Source organism: Dama dama, chromosome 5 (genome assembly GCF_033118175.1).
Source record: "Dama dama isolate Ldn47 chromosome 5, ASM3311817v1, whole genome shotgun sequence".
NCBI classification, from domain to species: Eukaryota; Metazoa; Chordata; class Mammalia; order Artiodactyla; family Cervidae; genus Dama; species Dama dama.
The window spans coordinates 122,127,660-122,143,976 of record NC_083685.1 but is presented as its reverse complement, the minus strand read 5'-3'; the positions used below and the strand labels follow the sequence as shown (position 1 = coordinate 122,143,976).

The window sequence follows — 16,317 nt, the reverse complement described above, 5'->3', positions numbered from 1 at the left end:
TTACTGCAGCTTCTCTGGACCCAGACCAGGAAATCCAGACGGAGATGTGCAAGAGGGCCCGCCACCCCTCTGCTCTGCAGTGGGGTCTCCACAAGACGGCAACACATCACGAAACCTTCTCTTCCCCTTCGCCCCCACGGAAACCAGCGTGCTTCCTCTCCTCCAAAGCGTTTCCAAAGCAGTGGGCAAATTACCAGGGAAATGTTAGCGGTGGCCTGGAGAAGAAGGGAGACAGCCTGCCCAATGCATCACGCCCTGGAGCTCGCCGACGTGGGGAAGATGCCCACCAAGACCCAGCATGAGCCCACGAGAAGGGGCACAGATGAGCCTGGCAGAGTGGGGACCTTGGCCCTCAGCAGAAGCTGCTGGGCACTGGGCCCCCAATCAGAGCCCAGTACATCTGTCAGGGCGGCTGGAAGACAGGCAACAGATCCCCCCACAGACATCTGCCTGCAGGAGGAGCTGTTCCCGTGCAGACGCTGGAGGTGGGGCCATGCAAGCTGGTTACTTCGCTAAGGGAGGAGGAGGAAGGGATGAAGGGAAGGAGGCAACTCTTTTTATAGCAAGCAAACAAACAAACTGTTTTGTTTCAAGAAGCCAAAAAAGAGAGAGAGAGAAAGGGAAAAAAAAAAAAAAACAGAGAGAATGTTTCTGAAAGAGCAGTAAGATCCGTTTTGGTTAGGGTTAGAGGTGAGGAGGGCTAGCAGCCAGGCACGCTGATTCTGGGGTCTGCCCTGGTCCCCAGAACAGCTGTGCACAACGCAAGCCAGAGTCAGTTGGCCCCCAGCCTGCCCTGTGTGTGACTCACCCCCACAGCTCACAGAAGCCTGGGGAGTGGGGGATCGCTACCCCGAGTTCACAGGCGAAGAGCACGCGGCTCAGCCATGCTGAGGCTACAGGGTCAGTGAGAGGGAGAAACTAGGTGTGGCCCAGCCCCGGGCCCCTCCCCGACCACCCATCCACCCACCACCGACGGACGACCGTGCCTCCCTGGAGACCCCAGGGCCTCTTGCTCCCGAGCAAGCCGAGAGAGGAGCCCTCCCTGACGTCCTCCTCTCTCATCCTCCTTCCCCATCACCTCCACCCTCTGAACCAAGAACTGATTCAGCACACCATGATCAGCAGAAGCCTCTCAAGGCCACCCCCTACCCCCCAGAAACAGGGTGCCTTCCCTTCCCGCTTCCCTTTGTTCTGGCCATGCAGACACTGGAGCTGCTTGTCAGGGAGAGCGCTCCATCCCATAATAAACAGCACGAACTATTTATAACCCTGAAAACATCTTTATTATTATTTCTCTTCCCTCCAGAAACAATCCCGCGCGACTCTGCCCAGCGCACACGGCGAGGATGGCACGGCCGCAGGCCGGGCGCTTCCTCTGGCCCTGCCCGCCCGGCGAGCAGATGGCGGCGTGGGTGTTAGGTACCAGCCTCCTGGCAGTCCGAACATCTGTTCCCGTTAGAAAATGCTAATTGCCATCAATCAGGACAGCACCTACCCACATTTACATGCAAGCACACACACACACTCACACACACATGCAAAAATACATCTAAATTTCTCCAAACACAACACTCCCTGCATGATAAATAGGAGGTTGGTGCCTTCGCCAGGCAGAGGCCGGCACCTCCCTGGAGGTTTCACCTGGGCCACACGGCCTCTCCGGGACCTGCCCTGGACCCACAGCGAGGAAAGAGGTTAAGGAGTCCCTCAGTGGACACCAGGGCTCCAGTTTCCCCAGGCTTTCATCCACACACCTGGGAGTGGACACTGGGTCACTGGTTCTGTGCAGCAAGGATTAGGTCACCTGGACAGAATGCCTACAGACACCAGGTGTTCCTTTGAGCTCTCCTTCTCCATCTGGGGAGTGGGGGGCATCTGCATGGCGGACTTCTCTCTGAGCAAAGGTTCTGGGTGCCCCACACCTCCCAGGAATAACCCAGCTACATCTTTCAGCCCAGAATTCTGCCCCATTTCCAAACTTGGAGGGTGGTCCAGAAGATTCCCCACCTCCCCACCTACTTATGGGGAGACACTCTACAATACATTCATGGCCCCCAGGCTGGCCTCCTCTGTGGGTGTGTATTGTGGCCCATGATGCTGGGACCAGCTTTTCTTGCTCTCAGGTGTCAGACTAGACCTCCCCCTGGTGCCCAGTCTCCATCCCCCAGCCTGGGGCCCTGGGCTTCACTCCCCCATAGACCACAGTTTGATTGACATGTCCCCAGACCGCAGTGATCTCGAATAGTCGAGGGGCCAGGGGGCATGGTGCTTCCTACCACAAAGCCTCGTCCTCCCAAAGGAGCACAGACCCAGGCTACACCCCCCTGGGAGGGCAGGCCACAGCGATTCAAGACCCTGTCAACAGCGACTCTCAGCCAAAGTGTGAAATCCCAGGGCCCCAGTGCTTCCAGAAGGTGGCTTGGAGTATCAGCCTGTTACATAAGGAGAAATGTGTATTTTCCTGAGACTCCTCCCTCACCGCTCCCCCCGACACACACACCCCTCTATACACACCTGAAGAGAGCAAGCAAATTTGCTTTTTTTCCTCCCAAGTAGCAGGTGTTGCTGCGGGGTCCAGGGACTTGTTTGAGTGGTCGGTTCAGATGACTGAAGGAGGGGCGTCTGTGTGTCCGATGAGCGAGGTCCAGGCTCCTCTCACCTGGGCATCAGGTGGAAGAAGGACTCGACCCACCGCTGGCAGCGACCTCCATCAGTATAGCATCGTTGTCACCTATGACCCCGGCACGGGGCTGCCCTCACTCCCACAGTGATGGGGGGAAGCATGTGGCTACATGAGATGGTGAGGAGAGGCCGGCGGGTCATGTTTCCCCATCTGCTTGCTCTAGTTCCCCAAAGTAGGAAACTTCTGATGAGGGCAGAAAATAAAGAGCTGGGGTGGGGGCGGGGGAGAGGAGGAAGGGGGGGAAGGGCAGAAAACCCTGCGCAGGCTCCAAGCACCTTTTTAATTGTTCTTCCTTTAGGAAGGGCCTGTGAACACACATGGGGTGTTTGGCCACGGCCACGTGATGTCCATGGAGCATGTTCCGTTTGGATGCTGGTGCTCAGGGCTCCTGTCCCCACTTTCTGCCCTGCCTGCCCGAAATAGAAAGGTTTTAAAAAAATCCATGAACTTCTACCCCTGACGGCTCCCCATCTGCCAAGGTGGGCAGTGAGACCTGTGTGCACCTGTCCACTGGGCTACACTCCACTGGCCCCGTGGCCCGAGTGGTCAGCATCAAGGGGAGTGTTACCCCCGACCTGCTTCATGCCAGGTTCCGGGAGTTGTATGCGGTGTTTCAGGCTCCACTTCCACTGGGCTTGTCATTGTCTCTGTTCAGAATTCCGTGTTTCTCTCCACTGAGCACTCTGTGAGTGCCCAGGGTAGAGACCTTGAGCAGGGCCCCCAGGAAGTGTCTTCCTTTTCAGACTGGTCCGCTCTCATCGGGCTCCCCCAGCCTCTGATTTCTCCTCAGCTCTGGCGAGCACGGCCTGTCTCCCCTCTCGGGACCCCGGACTTGGGCCCCGGAGGAGGTCCTTTGCCAGCACCAGGGACAGCGCGTTGTGCCGCCTCCCTGCCCAGCGCCTGCAGCTTCCCTCACGGCACCTCTCAGTCTGTGTCCCTTCCCTGCGGAGATGCAGGATGTCCCCGGGGCAGGTGCCCTGGGGGACACTGGGGAGGTAAGGACCATGACCGCACCAAACCTGGGCACTACGTCCAGACCCAGGAGCCCTGATCTGGCCCAGTTTCTTAACCCCAACTCGGGCCATCCAGGCCCAGGTCATTCTCTGTTGGTGGGAGCTGCCCTGTGCGCTGGAGGCTTTTCTGGCCTCCGTCCAGAAGATGCTGGTAGCATCTCCCAGTGGTGACAATCAAAGATGTCTCCAGACGTGGCACAGTGGCCCCACGCTGAGCCCAGAAAGCCTCAAGATGACAACCATAACCCTTGGCCTGCAGGAGGAGGAGCTGGACGTTTACCAGCTGTGAGGAGGGGCAGGGCAGGGAGGATAAGAACAAACAGGCAGCATGTGGGTGGGACAGTGAGGAGGGAGGGAGGGGCCAGGTGGGACAGGACAGGTCAGGGGCTGGATGTTGACGGCCGTGGACGTCACAGACAGATGCCACGTGTCGCACGTCAGTCCTGATCATCATTCCAGGAGGCTCCTCGGGCACATTTCCACATTTCCCTTCTGCCTTCTGCCTGGCTTTCCTCACCAACTGCCTCCCCCCAGTGCTTATTTCCTGCCTCACAGCCTCCCTAGTTGGCTGAGGCCTGAGAGGTGATAGAAGGCCCCACTTAAGCATGAAAGACAGCAGGGCAAGGAAACACTCCCACCCTTATAAGATCAAAAGAGGAAAAAGCTTAAAAATAAACTTGGCAGTGATAATAATAAGCAATGATTTCCAGAGAGGAGGTGAGTGGGAAGATACGGATGGACAATAATAGGTAATGTACATACACATAGATGGACAATAGATACATGGACGGATGGATAAATACATGCATGATTGATAGATAGATATATTGTTCCTTGGAAGGAAAATTATGACAAACCTAGACAGCATATTGAAGAGCAGAGGCATTGCTTTGCCGACAAAGACCCCTATAGTCAAAGCTAAGGTTTTTCCTGTAGTCACGTATAGATGTGTGTGTTGGTCCACAAAGACGGTTCACCATCAAAGAATTGTTGCTCTCAAATCGTGGGGCTGGAGAAGACTCTTGAGAATCCCTTGGAATGCAAGGAGATCAAACCAGTCACTCCTAAAGGAAATCAACCATGAATATTCATTGGAAGGACCGATGCCGCTGCTTGCACTCCCAAGATCTCTGCCGCAAGTGTGGGTTTTGGGTCTGATCCTTCCCCAAGCACACTAGAGGCTGCATGGAACCTGCCACATTGGACATCCCCTTACACCCACAGCTGAACACAGCTGGATCTGTGTCCTCAGGAAGCAGATTCCTTTCCAGGGCCCAGACTCTCATGGTGGGACTCCAGCAGGGAGACATAATGTAAGGCAAGGAATGTTACATGCCAGGGGAAGGGCAGTTTGCTGAGCCAGAGTCAGGAGAAGATGTGTGAAGCAGGGAAAGACAGTCAAGGTCCTCTGCTTACTGAGTGCACTTCCAGAGCCGGGCTCCTCCCACAGAAATACACATCTCACAGAGTGCTCTGAGGATTAAATAAGAGCCCAGTGTGAGAATTTCACACACGTATGTGGGTTCTCCTGCTGACCATAGGCTGTCTATTTTATCACTCCTTGTACCATCCTATGCTTAGCTCAGGACCCACAGCACCAGGTCATTTTCTGCCCTTAATGTGCTCCAAAAATGTTGGAGAATGAATACGTACACATTTGGGTTTCATCCTAACTATGGATGTCACCTGCAATGCAGGAGACCCAGGTCCGATTCCTGGGCCAGGAAGATCCCCTGGAGAAGAGAATGGCAACCCACTCCAGTTTTCTTGCCTGGAGAATTCCATGGACAGAGGAGTCTGGCGGGCTACAGTCTGTGGGTTACAAAGAGTCAGACACGACTAAGCAACTAACACACACATGGATATCACCAGCTTGAGAAATCATCCCACCTCCAATGGCCAACAGGGGTATCTCTGATACATTACCCTGCGCACACAGAGAAGAAAGAGTGGAGATTGTTACCAGAAATTGGCAAGCTGATGGGGGTGGAGTATCTTCACTGAACAGCTCATCTCTAGGCCACTAGGACCCCTATATGAAATGTCATAGCATTGTATGAAGGGTCTTATCCAATTTTACAGGTTATGCCATTAAAATACATCTAATCCAATCCACCAACCCCCAGTACACATGTGCATCTCATGTTAGAAACCCTCCCCCACATCCTCACCAAGCTTCTCAAACCAGGGACCCACCCCTAACCACCCCCTTAAGGCACTCAAGGAATCATGGTGATGAGACGGGGTAGCTGAGTAAGCATGCACAGCATTCCTAAAGCATTTCAGCCGAAGTATTTTGGAGAAATGGTACTGTTATGTTACAACGAGCAAGAGCATATTGTGGAAGAGATGGAAGATCTGCATGAATTTTTAAGATAACAAATAAGACATCAAAGAGATGTCAGGTTTCCTTGGACCCCTTCTGGCAACAGACATCCAGTCTTTCAGGGGTGCAGGTTTAATATTTCTACCCTTTTGGAGTCTTCAGAGGAAAAAAATCATACCTCCAGTGAAATGCTGTGTGCCCTCTATCATCCAAGACAAGCCATTTAATCTCCCCTTTCCAGAGCACAGCTTACTCCGTGCAGGTGCAAGCTCTACCTCTGGGATGTACTCTCATGTTAAAGAAATTATAACCAGGCCTTCCTTTAGACTCAGAAAAGGAGAAAAAAATCACTCAAATTAATTTCTCCATAGAAGATAAAATAAGGCTTGTACCTGCCTCAGCGAAAATGCCTCAGCCTTCCCAGCTGCCAATGGAGGCGGGTCCTGGGCCCATGCATGCCTTGTTCTGGAGGCCGGTGGGATGAGTAGTCTCCCACTGGAGTGGCCTGCCAGATATCTGAGCTCCTGGAAAGTGGGGTCAGAGTGAAATGCTCCATGTATGCCCTGGGGACCGAGAGCAAAGCATTTTTGCAAAGAATGTATGGGTCTACGTGAAGTACTAAATAACTAAAAAGTCCTTACACTCTTGCCTTGGGAACTTTTAGAGCAGCAGAATGGTCTAGAACAGTGACCAATCCAATGACATTCTGGCTCACAAATGAGAGAAAACATTCTCTCATGACCTCTGGTCATGTCAGGTACAGGGGACATTTGTCCTGGTTGTCCAGGTTACCTAACACTCGGGTGTGCAGGCATCTGTTTCCTTAGCTGCAAACAGCACAACAGAGATTAAGATACACAAACCTACAGCCTCTCAACTGAATACACTGTAGAGAGGATAATCAGGATCTGAAAATTCTTCCTAGTGACAACACGCCTTACTCTGTAAATGCTGTTGAGTGAGTAATGTGCTCCCATCCCCTCGGCAGGGTCTACGATGGAGCAGATTACTCCTACATTACACCTGGGGTGACCAGTGAGTCAACGCTTCCCAGGGGGAAGGGAGTGTGTTTCAAGGGTGTTTATATCAAGACATTCTGTGGGAAGTCTTTTATGGAATCCTACTAGGTGCGAGGCTGTGGGAAGAACACAGAAGCAGCAGAAGCCTGCGCCCTTAAGAAACCCAAGAGAGAAACAGAAAAGTAAATATCCTATACTAATGTATATATACAGAGTCTAGAAAGATGGTACCAAAGACTTTATTTGCAGGGAAGCAATGGAGAAACCGACGTAGAGAACAGACTTATGGACATGGGGAGAGGGGAGGAGGGGGTGAGATGTATGGACAGAGTAACATGGAAACTTGCCTTATCATATGTAAAATAAAGAACCAATGGGAACTTGCTGTATGTCTCAGGAAACTCAAAGAGGGGCTTTGTATCAACCTAGAGGGGTGGGATGGGGAGGGAGATGGGAGGGAGGTTCAGGAGGGAGGGGATATATGTATACCTATGGCTGATGCATGTCGAGGTTTGACAGAAAACAACAAAATTCTGTAAAGCAATTATCCTTCAATTAAAAAAATAAATAAATTAAAAAAAAAAAGAAACCCCAAAGAGGGAGGGACCCAAGAGGAGCTTCCATAGACAGAGAATGTAGAAAGGCAGCTGCAGTGTCTGTTTCATGTACCTTCCGATTGCCCTCTGTGGACTTGGAGGGATGGAACCAGAGGGCAGACAGCAGAGAGAGGCAGGGCCTGGGTCATGCCAACTTGGCATCCCTCCTGGTATCGTCCCCCAAAACCTGGAATGATGGATGCCTGCTGGGATCTTGCCAAGCAAACCACAGTGGCCATGCTGTTTTGGGGGAGGTGAGTGTCATCCTTGAAAAAAAACTTGTTCTTTTGAAATAATTTAAGACTTGAAGAAACTGCAAAAATAGTGCAGAGAATTCTCACATCCCCTTCTGTTATGGGCTGACTTGTGTCCCCTCCAAATTCATTAAGTTGAAGCCCTAACCCCCAGTATCTCTGAGTATGACTGTATTTAGAGAGAGTTTTAAAGGGTCATTGGCTCCATGCATGCTCAGTCATGTCCAACTCTTTTGAGACCCTGTGGACTGTAGCCCACCAGGCTCCTCTGTCCATGTGATTTCTCAGACAAGAATACTGGAGTGGGTTGCCATTTCCTCCTCCAGTGGATCTTCCCGACCTAGGCATCGAACCCACGTCTCTCGCATCTCCTGCATTGCAGACGGATTCTTTACCATTGTGCCACTTGAGAAGCCTGTAAGTTTAAATGCAGTCATACGAGTGGGCCTTAATCCAATCTGACTATCTCCATGCGAGAAAAAGAGGTTAAGACCTGGACACATAGAGGGACGATCATGTGAGGATGCGGAAAAAGATGGCCATCTACAAGCCAAAGAAAGAGGCCTCAGAAGAAACCAACCCTGTTCACACCTTGACCCTAGACGGACTTCCAGCCTCCAGAACTGTGAGAAAGAAAATTCCTGTTCACCATTCAGTCTGGGCGCTCTGTCACGGCAGCCCAAGTAAACGAACGTACCCTCACACATGACCACATTCCCAAACCAGGTCAACCACAGAGCTTATTCAAAGTTCACCAGTTTTGTGATCTGACTTTGTATCCCCTGCATCTGGGCTTCTCAAACTATCTGTGGCAAAGGCTTCACTGTTCTATTTCAAATTTATTTGCAGATCCACATTTTTTTTTTTAAGCTACAAGCATGGGATTATTGGAAAAGTGGAATAAAAAGACTTACAAAATACAAAGCCTGATTTCTTATTATTAGATTCAGTAGACACAAAAGTAGACAGAAAATTGCTCTTTCACTTTGACTGTGAAAGGTTCTAAATGAACACTCTCAATTTCTGTCCTCATCTTGCTGGAATCAGCAGCAGCTCACAGGTGGGCACTGGCTCTGATTTGGTTCGTGGGCTTCCCAAGCGGCACAGTGGTGAAGAAGCCCCCTGCCAGTGCAGGAGATGCAAGAGATGCAGGTTCGATCCCTGGATTGGGAAGGTCCCCTGGAGTAGGAAATGGCAACCTATTCCAGTATTCTTGCCCAGAAAAAAACACAGACAGAGGAGACCGGAGGGCTACAGTCCATGGGGTCGAAAAGAGTCAGACATGACTGAGCAACTGAGCACGCATGCACAATTTGGATCATAGAGACGTGGGTCCTGACCCAGGGTTGTCACCAGGCAGCAGCTGTGGGTTCAAATTCAGGACAGCCCTGTGCTCACCATTCCTGTATGGCTCAGTTTCCTCAGGAGACCTAGCTTAGAGGGTTATTGTGAGGATTAACAGAGATGACACATGTCAATCTAGAGATGAGAACCTTGGATAAGATACCTGCAAACACGTGTCACCCAGCTTTTCAGCTGGACCAGTCTCCAAGCTCTAAGTCCTGCTTTAGAGACTCCAGGCCCACGGATGTCTCCCACAAGAGGTTGTGTTCTGAGTGTGTTGTTTGATCTTCATTGAACTTGGGTTTGTCATCTGATTGCTTGCAGGTCCTACCGGAATGCTGGCATCCTGGTGAACCCCCACTGGTAGCTGCAGGTGGCCACACCCTGCGAGCTTCCTACAGTTCCAGCCGTTACTCAGCCACACTCAGCTACACAAGGTCACTCAAAAACACCATCTGTCCATGTGCTACCTCCTCTCCCACCTCAAAGAAAAAAGAGAAAAATGATTCTATTCTGCCTCCATGTTTTCTCCCCTACACACACAGAGACACATGCACCACTGAAGTTAAGCTTGTCTCAACCTCTACTTCTAAATTAATTTTTCTTCCTGAGGCATTTGCTGACACTCCCTTTCTTTTCTTTGCCCTTCAGAACACAGATGTCTTTGAAAGCACCAGGCCTGGGAATACTTAATGTATCCTTGCAAATCGGATAAAAAAAAAATAATTTTCTCCCAATCCATAAAAATCCCCGCTCGTCTGTTTGCCCTTTGAGTGGAGCTCACCATCAGCCCACGTGTCAACACAGAACAAAGTGAGGGTTCTATGGGATCCGATCCAAGGGCATAGCCTGGATACCTGCCTGGCAGCGGGACCAGGAAGCACACATCAACTTCTGCGTGAGGCTGGCTCACAAACCCTCATGGCCCCCAGTAGCCCACTTTGAATCTAGAATCAGTGGGTTTGTATAAATCCATGTAGAACTTCTCATGCCTCTCTGCCCAGGACTTCTCCTTTAAGTCCCAAGCACTTTACTGGGACTGAATGTGACAAGTGCACATGTGTGTCAGCACATCACACTGAGTGTGACGCTTGTCTCGCTCTCCCCTCCATGCCCCTGCCTGCTGCTGTCAGTGGTGACAGTCATTTACAGCCCTGTTACTGACGGCCCATAAGCTCTCAGGAAGGTCGACCATGTGCACACAAGGAGGACTGGGAATCCCAGGAGGCCGTCTCACCCACCCTGGACCTTTGTATCCACAGACTTCAATGCAGCGGGTACCAGGCTGTTTCCAGGCTCAACTCCTCCTTGCCCCCTGGAATGTTCATTCCTCTCTCTACCAACCTCCCCCAGTTCTGGATTCCCACTCCCACATTTCATCCTCTGGGCTCTCCAGCCTTCAGAGCCTCCACATTTTTAACCTCCAGAGCTCCTAAGTGCCTGACCCCCTCCTTTCCTCGAGACCTCTCTCCCTCACCTTGCCAAGCCTGGCTCCCACTTCCTCTTGTAATCTCTTCCTTCAGGCCTCCGGAGCCTCTAGGGAGACCCTCACTGGCCAGGCTCTGAAATAGCTCCCAAGACATGCGGCAAGGACTGCTTACTTTCAGGTTTAGATTTGAGGTCTGTCTTTTTCAAGCTTGGTTTGTTCTTAAGACCAGTCTTAACAGTGGGATTGGTAGCAAGGGGGTGACACAGAAAGGATCTCAGGCAAAAGCTCCTGGCACTGCAGCTGCCTCTTGAATGACAGACGACCTATGACCTTGGGCTGGGGTTTTCAAGAAGTCCCTCTTATAGCTTGAGGGCTCTGGCCTTCAGTTCTTAATTGGCCCATGGGTACATTCTTATCATTGTTTTTAAAATGAACCAATGACAGTACTTCTGGGGGTAAGGAACAAGTAGTAAAGGTGTCTAGGCTCACCTTCCTCCCCAGTAGTCTTAGCGGATACAGTAGGTAGAATGGTGTCCCCCAAAAAGGATATCTTGAAATCCTATCCCCAAATATCTGTGACAATGACCTTATTTGGACTTAGGGTCTTTGCAAATGTGATCAAGTTAAGATGAGGTCCTCCTGGAGTGCGGGGGAGGGAGTGAGGGATGCTAATCCTTAGCCGGTGTCTTCAAAAAGCGAGGGAAAATGTGGGCACACACATACACACACACAGGAGCGCACTGTGTCAAGAGACAGGGACAGACAGACGCCGAGGGGAGAAGCCATGTGGTGAGGCAGAGACTAGAACAAATGTGTCTGCCAGCCAAGCAACACCGGGACAGGCAGCGAGCACAGAATCTGGAGAGAGAAAATGGGGCCCTGCTGGCACCTTGATTGCAGACCTCCAGCCCCAGGGCTGTGAAAAAGAATAAATCTCTGTTGTCTTAAGGCCGCTGGTTTGTGGTTCTTTGTTGCAGCGGCCCGAGGAGCCTCCCACCGAGTGTCTGAATCAGGAGCCCCCCTGTGGGTTCCCCACCCTAAAGCCCTGGGCTCTAGGAGCCGCTGCTGATGCCTGCCACTCCTCTCAGACTATTTCCATCTGGGGAGCGGCCAGCAGTGTTTCCCTTCCAGCCCCTGAGCTGAAGCTACATCTGGAAACTCTTCTCACCCTTAATTGTTCTTAATGCTTTAACATACTGAGTGACTAATGGGCTCTAATTGGACAGCTCCGGTGTGAAGGGGGTGCTCTGACAGCGCCCTCTGCCACCCGCCCAGCCTCCTGGGCTGCTCACTCCCAGAGCTCAGAGGTCACCAACCAAAAATATCGGCCCACCCCTGCCAACAAGCAGTTTCATCCTTCAACCAGAGAAAACACGAGGCACAGAAAAGGATAGCAGAAAAGCCCAAAGCAGATGGGACAAAATATCACCGGTGCCACCAAGGTTTGTGACATCTGCCTGGGACAGACAGAGGGGTTCTTGGAGGCAAGTGTATTTGTCGCCCATTCGTGTCCAACTCGCTGCGACCCTGTGGGCTGTAGCCCGCCAGGCTCCTCTTTCTATTGAATTCTCCAGGCAAGAATACTGGAGTGGGCAGCCATTCCCTTCTCCAGGGAATCTTCGTGACCCAGGGATCGAACCCAGGTCTCCTGCATTGCAGGCAGATTCTTTACTGTCTGAGCCCCCCAGGGAAGCTCTTGGAAGGAAATCCAGCACTAGTCAATTAGGTGAATGTTAAAGAGCCTGGAAGATTCCAGCCACAGAGAAACAGGGTCCAGGCCTTCCTCATGCAATTAGAGGAAAGGAAAGGGGACAGAGAGAGAGAGAATGTATATAAGGAGAGGGTTCCAGACTCCTCCCCCTCCCTCATGGGCATATCCCCAGAACTTGTTCTAGCCGCGAAGGTTCAGAAGCAAGGATTAAAGCTGATCTCAGTACCTTCCCAAATCTTCTTTTCCAAAATACATTTAGCAATAGAAGAGCAACCACCAGTATTTCTAGAAAGATTCGTCTTTCCAAAGGCTGGCTTCTGCTAAAGTCTTCGAATTAAAATATCAGACATGAGAAGCAAATAAGAGGTGATTCTACAAGAAGGGAAAAATACCAGCCTCATCGTTCAGGTGGGTTTTACCTGTTCCACCCAGCAGCCACCGGGACTTCCTCATGCGTGGCAGGAATGTATTAACTGCAAGTGTCAGAGAAACATCCCATTAGCTTCTGGTGTAACTAGATAAAGTCACGCTCTCCGTCTCCCCACCACCGGGGAGACATTTACCTCGATGCTCCAGAAAGCTCCGTGTGCATTAATATTGCTGATGCGGGCAGCCTTTGCTGCAGCTTGGCCCCCCGAGGGTGCCATGTGATGGATTCCAGTTTAACAGCTTTTAAAAACAAGCAGACAAGAGATGAGCGTGATGGATGATGCAGGAAGCACGCTCATTCGGGAATGATTTATGGGAAGTCGCATGTTGCCCCTCAGGGGTCCATCCCCTGGGGTGGGGGCCGGGGGTAGACAGACGGGTTCTAATGTTGTCGAGGCGGGGTGGGAAACAGCCCAAGCTACCAGCTGCACAGACACAACACACCCACGCCTGACCCAACACGAGTGTGGCAGCCCCTGCTTCGGTCACACACTGTCCCCTGTGCTGGAAAAGGTGCCACTGGCCCAAGCCAAAGCCACTCTTTCTTGGATGAAAAGAGTAAACCCTGGTGTGGACTCTCCCCTGCCCCCTGCAGGTTTTAGGAGCACCCCTCACGGGACTAGAGGTCAGAACCCTCAAGGAGTTAGAGGTCAGACTTTGTTCATCTCCAGAACAAAGATGCTCCTCCACCCCAAAAAACATCTGGAGAAGAAACAGCCAGCGGTGCCCTCTGTTCGTGTGAGCGACCGTAACACACAGCACCAGGCCTTGGAAGGAGTCAGACTGTCCAATAAGGGTGAAGACAGGGACGGGAGAGAGAAAGCGGAGGGTCACGGACAGAAGAGCGGGTGAGGCCTACAGCGAGTGTCCGTCCCCGACGCGGGCAGGTGGGTTCCCTCCCCATTGATCTGGAGAACCCGTCTGCCCCAGCCTGTGCCCCTGCATGTGAGAGACAAATCTCACTCTGTGGCAGATTAATATCCACCCATGTTTTTAATAAGGACTCAGAATTTACTATACAGTAAAATCCAAATCAAATCCTTATTTAAAGGATGAGCCTCCGGATGGGTTATAATTTATGGGACCCTTTCCAAGGCAGAAGAAGGGAGCCAGGGATGGAATGATGGCTAGGAAGGAAACAGCTCTCCCTCCGTGCCCTGGGCCGACCGTTTCTGCCCCTACTTGACCTCCAGGCTCCATCAAGGACACACCTGCAGTGACCAGGAGATACACTCAACAGTCCCACGTGCCACTGGGAATGGGACAGCCTGCTCACCTGAGCAGAAGGCTCTTCCCTGTAGTCTCTGCATCACTGATCCCAGATCACCCCTGGGGAGCACTTTCTCCAGGAGAACTTCCACTATGAGAGGGCGTGGAAGATGTATATTTGCAGGGCCCTATGTTGGCATCTGCTATTCCCCAAACCTCCCTCTCCCAGGTTGACTTTTCTCCAAAATGTCTGCTCCTGCTGCTCATGACTAAGTCATGGATGAGGGGGCCGCTGGGAGGGAGGAGCCAGTTGAGATGCCTGTTGCCCTACCCTTCATTTTCTTTCTGGACCTCAGCTCTGGATGTACAGGCACACCCAGATAGTAGGTTTGGCAGCCCCCTCTAAAGCTTGCATCTGGATCTCATTGAGAAAAGCAGGGGGCGCCACCGCTGGGTGGGAGGGTGCAGGGGTCAGCAGCTAGCACCCCGATCACTGATGGATGTGCTTGGCCCTCTCCCGTCACGAGGCCCACCCCCCGCCTGGAGGTGATCAGAAGGTGATACAGAGCCCAGTTTCCTCTGCAGGCCTCATGCTACTCAGGGCGAACAGGACACCAGGGTCTTCCCTTTGATGCATCTCTCGCCTGGACTTCACCCCACTGGAAGGGAGAAGAGCCTTGATGCACATTTCCTGCTTCACAACTGTAAGAACACCTTCAGAAGCCACAAAGGGTCCAGAAAGGGCATGTGCACCCAGAAACAGCTCCGGGTGGAAAAGGAGCTTGCGTAGCCAGCCCACCCAGCCCCAAATGCCCGGACCAGCCATCGGGATCGGCCAGTCTGGTACTTTCAGCTTCTACGACTCCAAGCACTTACTGTTTTAGAATACTGGTTCTCAAACCCACAGAAAGGCGAGGCAGCTGGGCCCTGCAACCTCCTTCAAGGAGGCTTCAAGCAAGAATTATCTTCCAAAGATTCATGGAAAGCATAGCACTTTGAGTACTGCAAGTTGTTCTAGTAAAACTGAGGCAGTTGTGCGAACCTGTGAATTTGCAACCACTTGGTCAGAAGTGCAAATGTCCTTGAGACCTGCAGCTAAAAGTGGGGCAGTCTTGCGGGGGATGGGCCCTACGCCTGTGAAGCCAGGGTTAAAGTACAGCCCAGCCACTGTAGGAGGGAGCCGGGCAATCATGAGTTCCCTCTAGAGCCAGATGAAGGCATCGAAGCCCATCCCCGGGCCGCAAGGGAAAGTGCACAACAGGACAGGGAACCATGCAAGGGGGTCAGACTCCCACCTTGGCCACCATGGCATTTCGTGCTGACACTAGACGGTGGACCCAGCGCCCCGTCCACCCTCCTTCTTGGGATAACCACTCGCCACCAGGCTGATGGGTTTCAGCAGCCACTCCTTACAAAATCCCACCGAAGGCATTCCTGCGGTTCTACAATTCTCCCCGTCCTCCTCCCTGAAGACACAGAAGACCCCACAATCTGCAAACTAGAGCCAGCAGAAGGTCCCTGTCGTTCCCTCACGTAAAATAAAATCTCCTCGTGAAGATGTTTTTCCATCACAAATGCAAACTCCGAGGACGGGCGTGGTGGTGGGCAGGTGCGGCCTTACCTGGGAGTGGCGGGCGAGGTGGTTCTGTGGCAGCAGGGAGGCCCCCCTGGCGTTCTTTCTGGGGCTCCCCTGGGGATGGAGGGTTACTGGGGAGGAGCGAGTATCAGCAGGAAAAGCTTCAGGGTCTCAGAGGCAGCTTTCCAACCTGAAGGAAAAGAAAAGGAAAAATGTAAATGCCTTTGAAGCCAACATCCCTTTTTTTAATATATAAAACAAACACTGGTGTTAATAAACAAGAGAAGAGACAGCAGCTTTGAAGCCAGTTTGTTGCCACCAGGGAATCGGGGGAACCTTGTGAAAAACAAATCATTAGAGCCGGACTGCTGCCCAGGGTGGGACGTCTTCTGCGGAGCCCTGCCGCACCCACCCCCGTGATTCTCTGACCCCACTGTGCCCGTCTCACCCCACTTGGTCTCATCCCCCCTGCTCTCACCCCCCGGCTCACCCAGTTCAGATTCCAGGACCCATGGCCACACCACCACCTCCAGCAACCGCCTTGTCCTTCTCGTTCTAACAGATTCCCCTGGTGACTTCACTCTCCTGATGCATCCCCCCAATGGTGTCCTGTTTCACTGGGAGGCAATACCCAGATTTGCTACAATGGCCTGCAAACCGGGTCAGTCCAGGTTTGGGGACTCTGAAGCTTACACGGTTTGGGGGAGGGTGTCCTTTTCTAAGAAAAT

The 16,317-nt window shown here is 52.1% G+C and overlaps 1 protein-coding gene across 2 annotated transcripts in view; it reads right to left on the bottom strand.

Moving 5' to 3' along the window:
* The window catches only part of RBFOX3 (RNA binding fox-1 homolog 3), a 317,599-nt gene extending 301,826 nt beyond the window's left edge, over positions 1-15,773 (bottom strand). For both annotated transcript variants that reach the window (XM_061141266.1, XM_061141267.1), the window contains exon 1: positions 15,635-15,773. The gene's annotated coding sequence lies outside the window, so the exon portion shown is untranslated. The remainder of the gene's footprint in view (positions 1-15,634) is intronic.
* Between the last annotated feature and the right edge of the window lie 544 nt (positions 15,774-16,317).